The sequence below is a fragment of the Triticum urartu genome, chromosome 5 (genome assembly GCF_003073215.2).
Source record: "Triticum urartu cultivar G1812 chromosome 5, Tu2.1, whole genome shotgun sequence".
Taxonomy (NCBI): Eukaryota; Viridiplantae; Streptophyta; class Magnoliopsida; order Poales; family Poaceae; genus Triticum; species Triticum urartu.
Genome location: NC_053026.1, coordinates 595,842,216 through 595,850,356, shown reverse-complemented (window position 1 = coordinate 595,850,356; position 8,141 = coordinate 595,842,216).

The window sequence follows — 8,141 nt, the reverse complement described above, 5'->3', positions numbered from 1 at the left end:
CTCGTTCGCTGCGCTATCACCTCCTTAACGGACCAAGGCGTTGGATCAAGTGTGGATATGCATTTTTTGCGAACACCCCCGCATTATATGCATGGGAGCGGAAGCTGACGACTGCAAACTTTCAGGTTATATACATATATACATAAACGGCCGCACAGGAGGCATCATAGTACTTTCGGGCAAAAGTATAAATACAGCCTTGATAATTCAATAAAATATTGTTTTTACAATGGGAATACATGTCACTAGAACACAATATTCTTCGAGCACCGAGCCTCTATCGAACAAGCGCCTTCAAGAACTTCTTCAAAGTAGTGCTCGGCAGCCACTCGGCCTACGGCCGAACCCTGTGTCGCAACAGTGGTGGCCTCCATCTCCGCCCAGTATGTCTTGACACGGGCAAAGGCCATCCGTGCACCCTCTATGCAAGCCGATCTCTTTACAGCATCGATGCGTGGCACAACACCAAGGAATTGTTGCACTAAACTAAAGTAGCTATTCGGCCTTGGCCCTCCCGGCCACAGGTGATCCACGATGGACCTCATGGCAAGTCCGGACAACCTATGGAGCTCGGCCCACTCGACCAATCGCTCATTCAACAGCAGCAAATGGACTGGAGCGTGAAACTGTGACCAGAACAGCTTTTCCACTTCGGGGCCTTTCTGATCCTTGAAGTACTCGGCCGCATCAGCAACACTTGCAGCCAAATCCATGTAGGCGTCCACAGAACTCCATAGCCGGTCTAGAGGACCATACTTCGGATCTCCGAACTTAATCCACAACAAGAAGGGCTTCCCAAACACGATATCCATAGCTTGATTCAGCTCCTCCTTCGTCGCTCTAATTATGGAGCGGGCTTCCTTGGCAGCCACCAGGGCCTTCTCCAGGTCCGTCACCTTCGCCCGGTTTTCTTCTTTAAGAAGCTGGTAACGGTCAGCGACATCTTTTAACTCTACAGCCATCTTGGCTATTTTTTCCTTGCTCTCGCAATGCGTGGCCCGTTCGGCCCTTAACTCTTCGGCCGCCTTTAGAGCGGCCGCATTGCTACTCCTTGCTTGCTCCTTGGCTTGGGCAAGCTCCCCCCGAAGGGTCTCCACGGTGGCAGCTCCATCTGCAGTCACAACATATTAAAGATACTGACATCATGCTACTCTTATTATGTGACGATCACTAGAGAAATCACTCACCCTGTGCCTCGTCAAGCCGCTTGTTGACAAGCACGATGTTGGCATCTGCCGCATCAAGTTGCCGCTTTAGCTCGGCAAACCCATCAGTCCGGCTAGCTACCGGAGCTTCAGCCACCTGCACATAAAGGCGGTCTGGTTATTACCTAGGACTATGATCCTCTATTTGTCGCTGTTTTCGACAACAACCAGAGTCTCAGGGGCTACTATCTGCATAGGGCACACCTAACGTGTGCGGTACTGTTAAAAACATACATTATTTCACGTACCTCGAAGCCTTTCACTAGACTCATAAAGGCTTCATGCAAACCACTTTCAGCGGATGAAATCCTTTCAATTACCGTACCCATTAGTGTCCGATGCGCTTCCGAGACGGCCGCTTGCCCCAGAAGATCCTTCAGCGCGTCCGACCGCACTCTTTACGGACCCTTGCTGTCGTCCTCCTTAGGAGCCAGATACTGGGGATCCCGGGTAGCCAAAGGATTATCCTCTGGCCTTAGCGGATCCGGAGATACCCTTCGCGACGATACTTCAAGGTCACCCGCTTCATGAGGCGGGGTGTCGGGGGGAGGCGTTTCGCTCTCCATCATCTCCGGAAGAAGATCCCCTGAATACGAACTCTGTCGAGACGGGCTACGATCCGGACTACAATTTATAAGCACTGGTTATTGTCTTCGGAAGTAAAGTAAGATATTTCCACTATTAAGTACTTTTCGACTACTTACAGCTCTGTAGAGGGCTGATCCCCTCGCGGACATTGTGCGGCAAGAATACCCTCTAAGGCAAGACCCTCTGATGAAGATTTCTTCTCCCGTTTGGAAACCTTAGTTTTCGGATCTTCAGTGGTTGTCCTCTTCCTTCCCCGGGGAGCGAGAATGTAAGATTCTTCCCTTTGGTTGTCCTCCCTCGCGGAGGCGCTCATTCCCCCGGTTGGAATGAGTAGCGAGTGAGGCCCGCTTTCGCCCTCTCTATTCCCCCCATCATCTTCCTTTGAGGGCACTGGATAAGGTGCCGGCTCGAGCATCTTGTCTAGTACCGAATTGTCCAAGCCCTCAGGAAGGGGGGCCGAACACCTGATCATCATCGCCTTTGTTATCTAGTCCTGGTCAAAGAGCGGCTCTTTAGAATGATGCCATGATAAATAAAAGGACAGCAGGTTCGGCATGGGATTACTTACTTGGGCAGCGGGGCGGTTGCAGCTCTGGCCCACGTCCTCGGTGGTGTCCGGACACTCTATTCGGGGTCCGAAGAATGATTTGTACATCTCTTCATGCGTCATACCTAGGAAATGCTGAATAGCTCGCGGTCCTTCCGGGTTGAATTCCCACATGCGGAGGGGCCGGCGTTTGCAAGGCTGGACTCGACGAACTAGCATAACTTGCATTACCATAACCAGACTGAAATCACTCTCAAAGAGATCTCGGATATGGCTTTGCAGTATTGGCACGTCCTTAGCTGGACCCCAGCTCAACCCCCTGCTGATCCATGACATCAATTGTGGTGGGGGGCCCGAGCGAAAGGTGGGGGCAGCTACCCACTTGGCACTTCGGGGAGCTGTGACATAAAACCACTTCCACTGCCACAATCCGGACACCTCTGGGAAGGAACCCTCTGGCCATGGAGCGTCAGCGATTTTGCTTACTAAAGCACCTCCGCATGCTTCGTGCTGCCCTTCAATCATCTTCGGCTTCACATCGAAGGTCTTGAGCCACATGCCGAAGTGAGGGGTAATGCGGAGGAAGGCCTCACATACGACAATAAATGACGAGATGTGAAGAAGGGAATCCGGGGCCAGATCGTGAAAATCCAGCCCATAATAGAACATAAGACCCCTAACAAAGGGATCCAGAGCGAGGCCTAGTCCTCGGAGGAAGTGGGAGATGAACACAATGCTCTCGTTGGGTTTGGGAGTAGGGACGACCTGCCCTCGGGCGGGCAGCCTATGTGAAATTTCGGCGGTCAGATATCTGGCCTCTCTCAACTTCTTGATGTCCTCCTCTGTGATGGAGGAAGGCATCCACCGACCTTGAAGGTTGGATCCGGACATAGTTGAAGGTCCGAAGCACCTGACCTGAGCTTTGGGTGTTAGAACTCGAGGCGGGGGAAGGATTTGATTGGGCGCGGGAGGGAAAAAAGAAAAAGCCTTATCCCCTTTATAAAGAGGGTGAATATCAGGCGTCCTCCTCGTGGCCGTTTGGGACTTACCTAAGATCTAGGAGTCATACCAACAGGCACGGTTGGGTTACCCACGTTTGTGTTGATGAGAATCCCGTGATAAGGGGGACACGATCTCTGCTTTGACAAGACGTGTCAAGAAAACCGCCTCGCATTATGTGCGGAGCTGGTTAAGAAAAACGGTTCGAATAATGACCGGGCCATGGCGTGATGTCATGCTGTCAAAACATGTCAGCAGATTAGATTCATGGAAATATTATTCTCTCGACGATGGTATGTGGAACTGATTTTGCAGGGTCGGACACTATCCTTGTATTTCAAACTCTTCCATGGTGTATCCGGAGGAGGAACCCGCCTTGCAATGCCGAACACAATACTGCGCGCCAGACTCATCGTCATTGAAGCCTAGTTCAGGGGCTACTGAGGGAGTCCTGGATTAGGGGGTCTACGGATAGCCGGACTATATCCTTTGGCCGGACTGTTGGACTATGAAGATACGAGATTGAAGACTTCGCCCCGTGTCCGTATGGGACTCTACTTGGCGTGGAAGGCAAGCTAGGCAATACGGATATGTATATCTCCTCCTTTGTAACCGACCTTGTGTAACCCTAGCCCCCTCGGGTGTCTATATAAACCGGAGGGTTTTAGTCCATAGAACAACATAAAATCATACCATAGGCTAGCTTCTAGGGTTTAGCCTCTTTGATCTCGTGGTAGATCAACTCTTGTAATACTCATATCATCAAGAATAATCAAGCAGGACGTAGGGTATTACCTCCATCAAGAGGGCCCGAACCTAAGTAAACATCGTGTCCCCTTCCTCCTGTTACCATCCGCCTTAGACGCACAGTTCCGGACCCCCTACCTGAGATCCGCCGGTTTTGACACCGACACCTTTCTATAGCGGGGGTCTAAAAAACATGTTGCTGCTATATTATCTATAGCGCCTGTTATGAACAGACGCTACTGCTATGCCTTTCTCCTTTATTTTTCTTTTTTCTTTTATTTTTCTTTACATTTTATTTTTTCCTTTCTCCTTTTCTATTTCTTTCATTTTCATTTACTTTTGTATTTATTTTCATTTTATTTTATTTTCATAAGCAGTAGTGCTTTTCACCGTAAACGCGCTGCTACAATAATCTTAGCGGTAGCACGGTTTTTCTAAGACCGCTACTACTATGTGTAGCCTATCGGCTTAGTAGTGGGAATTTTAGTAGTAGCGCTTTTTCATGGAGACGCGCTACTGCTACATTCGTATCTATAGTGCGGTTAACCTGCATGCATTACTACTATATACCACTAGCGCCTTTTTTTTAACAAGCGCTACTGCTAAAGTTCTGTGTATAAGGTTTTGCCTAGTAGTGCGCGAGTTCATATTGTGTACATATCATGCCATCTTGCTTAAGGTGTTAGTCCATTTTCTATGAACTTAATACACTACATGCATGATGGATAACGGTTGATGTGTGGAGTAATAGTAGTAGATGCAGAATCGTTTTGGTCTACTTGCCTCGGACGTGATGCCTATATAGGATCATTGTCTTGGATATCATCATAATTATTCACTTTTCTATCAATTGCCCAACAGTAATTTGTTTACCCGCCGTATGCTATTTTCAAGAGAGAAGCCTCTAGTGAAAACTATGCCCCCGGGGTCTATCTTTTATCATATATTAAAACCAAAAATACCTTGCTGCATTTTTCTTTTATTACTTTTATTTTGTGTTTTTATTTGATTGATCTATCTATCACCATACAATTTAATTTTGCTCATAACCGTTGAGGAATTGACAACCCCTTTGTTCGCGTTGGGTTGCAAGGATTTGTTGTTCGTGTGCAGGTGCTTCTAATGAGGTGTTGATTGGTTCTCCTACTAGATTGATAACCTTGGTTCTTAAATGAGGGAAATACTTATCTCTACTGCACTACATCATCCTTTCCTCTTCGGGGAAATCCCAATGCAGTTCACAAGTAGCAGCGACTGGCTTGCCCGAGGGGGGGGATCGGAGGGGTCGGGACCTGCCGGAACTGGCCGGGCCGTCGCAGGGGGCGGTGTCGGTGGTGGACGCTTTTGTCAAGTCAGAGAGGAGTTGGGTGACGATGATGAGGACAGCGAACTAGCCCCGTCCATGGTTAGGGCTCTGTCCGGTGTGGCGGTGTGAGGGGATGCGGGCGCCTGGCTTTCGGGGCCATTATGGTACGGGAGGCTGATGTCGAGGGTGCGGTGGATGGCACTGGGCTGTTAGGTGGCGCAACTAGGGGTGGCTGGGGCGGGGATGCTCATGCTCATGTTCACGGGCAGACCAATAAAAAGGAAGCTTTCTATGGCCAGCAGATGAGGCGGGTTAGGATCGAGGCTTGGTTTAGGTGCAGCAACGGAAATCCTGCACCTCCAGCTAGTTGCGGGCTAGGGCGAAGCAAGGTGGTTCGGCCGAGCGGTCGAAGTCTCTGGTGTCGAACTCGCGGCATTGGTGTGTGCTACTTCTTGAGCTTGTGTTGTTATTTCCCTTGAAGAGGAAAGGGTGATGCAGCCAAGTAGAGATAAGTATTTCCCTCAGTTAAGAACCAAGGTATCAATCCAGTAGGAGGAACAAGCTAATAAACACAAACTAATAAACACTTGCACACAACGCGAAAAAGGGGTTGTCAATCCCTTCATGGCCACTTGCAAGAGTGAGATCTAATAGAGATAGATATAAAAGAGAAACAAAAGGCAAAATAAAGTAAAGGTAAATAAATTGCAACAAAGTATTTTCTGGTTTTTGGCTTTATAGATTTTAAAATAATATGATGAAAAATAGACCCGGTGGCCATAGGTTTCACTAGAGGCTTCTCTCTTGAACAAAAACATATGGTAGTTGAACAAATTACTGTTGAGCAATTGGTAGAAAAGCACATAGTTATGACAATATCCAAGGCAATGATCATGATGATATATGTTTTTGTCACAATTGTCATCATGGAAGTGTCACTTCCATGAGAGAAGAAGTTTTCATTCAGAGCATAATGTCACAAATGTGTCCTTTTTTGTAGCTACTACTCCGACCTCAATACACTATTGACACTTGGAGCCTTGTAAGTCATCGTTGTAAAGTTGTGTAGATCAACAAAACACTCTTTTGTAGAACATTTTCTATCCTACTACTCTTGGGTTGTAAAAGTATATGACTGGTTGATTTCTTGTGTTGGCGTGTGCGGTGGTCTGTCTGGATACAGTGGTAATTCACTGTACCCAAACAGGGTGCTATAGATACATCGGAGACATATAAACTGACACCGTATAAATAGGCCACAATGTAACAAGTAGCATGCATATTTCCCATTGACACATAAACAAATATAAAAAAGTAAATAGTTAAATATATTTATTCAATGAGTTTAGTATTGTTTTGCATAATTCGTAGGAGAAAGGCGAGGAGCTCTTCAGATTTTCTAATATTTTGTGATATATTGTTTTTTAACATGATACTATAAAGCATTTCCTTGCATTTATAAACCTTGAAAATAATGGATGCAATATATTTCAATATATGAACATTTATAACTCTTCTTATCCCTCCGACCCACCGCATATCGTCACTCTCCCCACCCACCGTCCATCACCTCTCTCATGTTACCCAACACACCCCTCTATCAATATAGAAGCGGGGAATATTGCATATCTGGAAAGATGGATGATTATTTAATAAAATCTCCCAATATTGGTTTGCCATATTTATTTGAGTGGAGAGCGGTGTGGATTTTTGCAGCGTGAAGGCGATGGAGATTGGCTGGCCATGGACTGTCCGGAGAGTCCGCCCTAAAGCTTTGGAACGGGTTCCTCACCAAGAAGAACCAAATCGTCGACTGTCCGGACGCCGAAGCCTTAACAGCTTTTAAACATAGTGTCCGAGACGAATGGCTCGCCAGACACCTCGGTCAAGAAAAACTGAGAACAATGGCAGCCCTAACAAGCCTCATGACCAGCTTTTGTGCGGGCGAGGATAGCTGGTTGGCCCGTAGCAGCACCAGTGACCCAAGCACATCCGAAGTCAGGGATGGAAATGGTAAACCATGACGCAACAAAAACAAGCGTCGAAATAAAGAAGGTAGCCCAGATAACACGGTGGTAAACGCCGGATTCAGGAGCTCCCAACCAGGTCAGTGGAAAAAGCCTTTTAAAGGAAGCAGAGAAGGACAATCTGGCCTAAACAAAATTCTTGACAAACTCTGTAAGATTCACGGGACCCCAGACAAACCTGCAAATCACACCCACAGAGAATGTGGGGTCTTCAAGCAGGCCAGTAAACTAAACGCCGAACTCAAAGGGGAAGAGACACCAAGTGAAGACGAGGATGAGCCTCGCCAGCAAAGCGCCGGAGGACAAAAAAAGTTCCCACCAGAGGTTAAAATAGTAAACGTGATCCATGTGACAAAGAGGAGAAGCAAGCATGCACTCCGAGGCTCACGCGCCATAGAGCCCGTCACCCCTAGGTTCAACCCCTGGTTGGCCTACCCGATCAGTTTTGATCGTAGGGATCACAAGACAAATATCGGGCACGAAGGACTGACGGCCTTGGTGTTAGACCCAATAATAAATGGGTACCATTTCACACGAGTCCTCATGGACGGCGGCAGTGATCTAAATCTGATATATCAGGACACACTCCGCAAAATGGGGATAGACCCGACACAAGTAAGCCACAGTAATACTACCTTCAAGGGAGTAATACCAGGCCAAGAGGCCCGCTGTACGGACTCTCTACTACTAGAGGTGGTATTCAGTTCTCCCGATAACTTCCG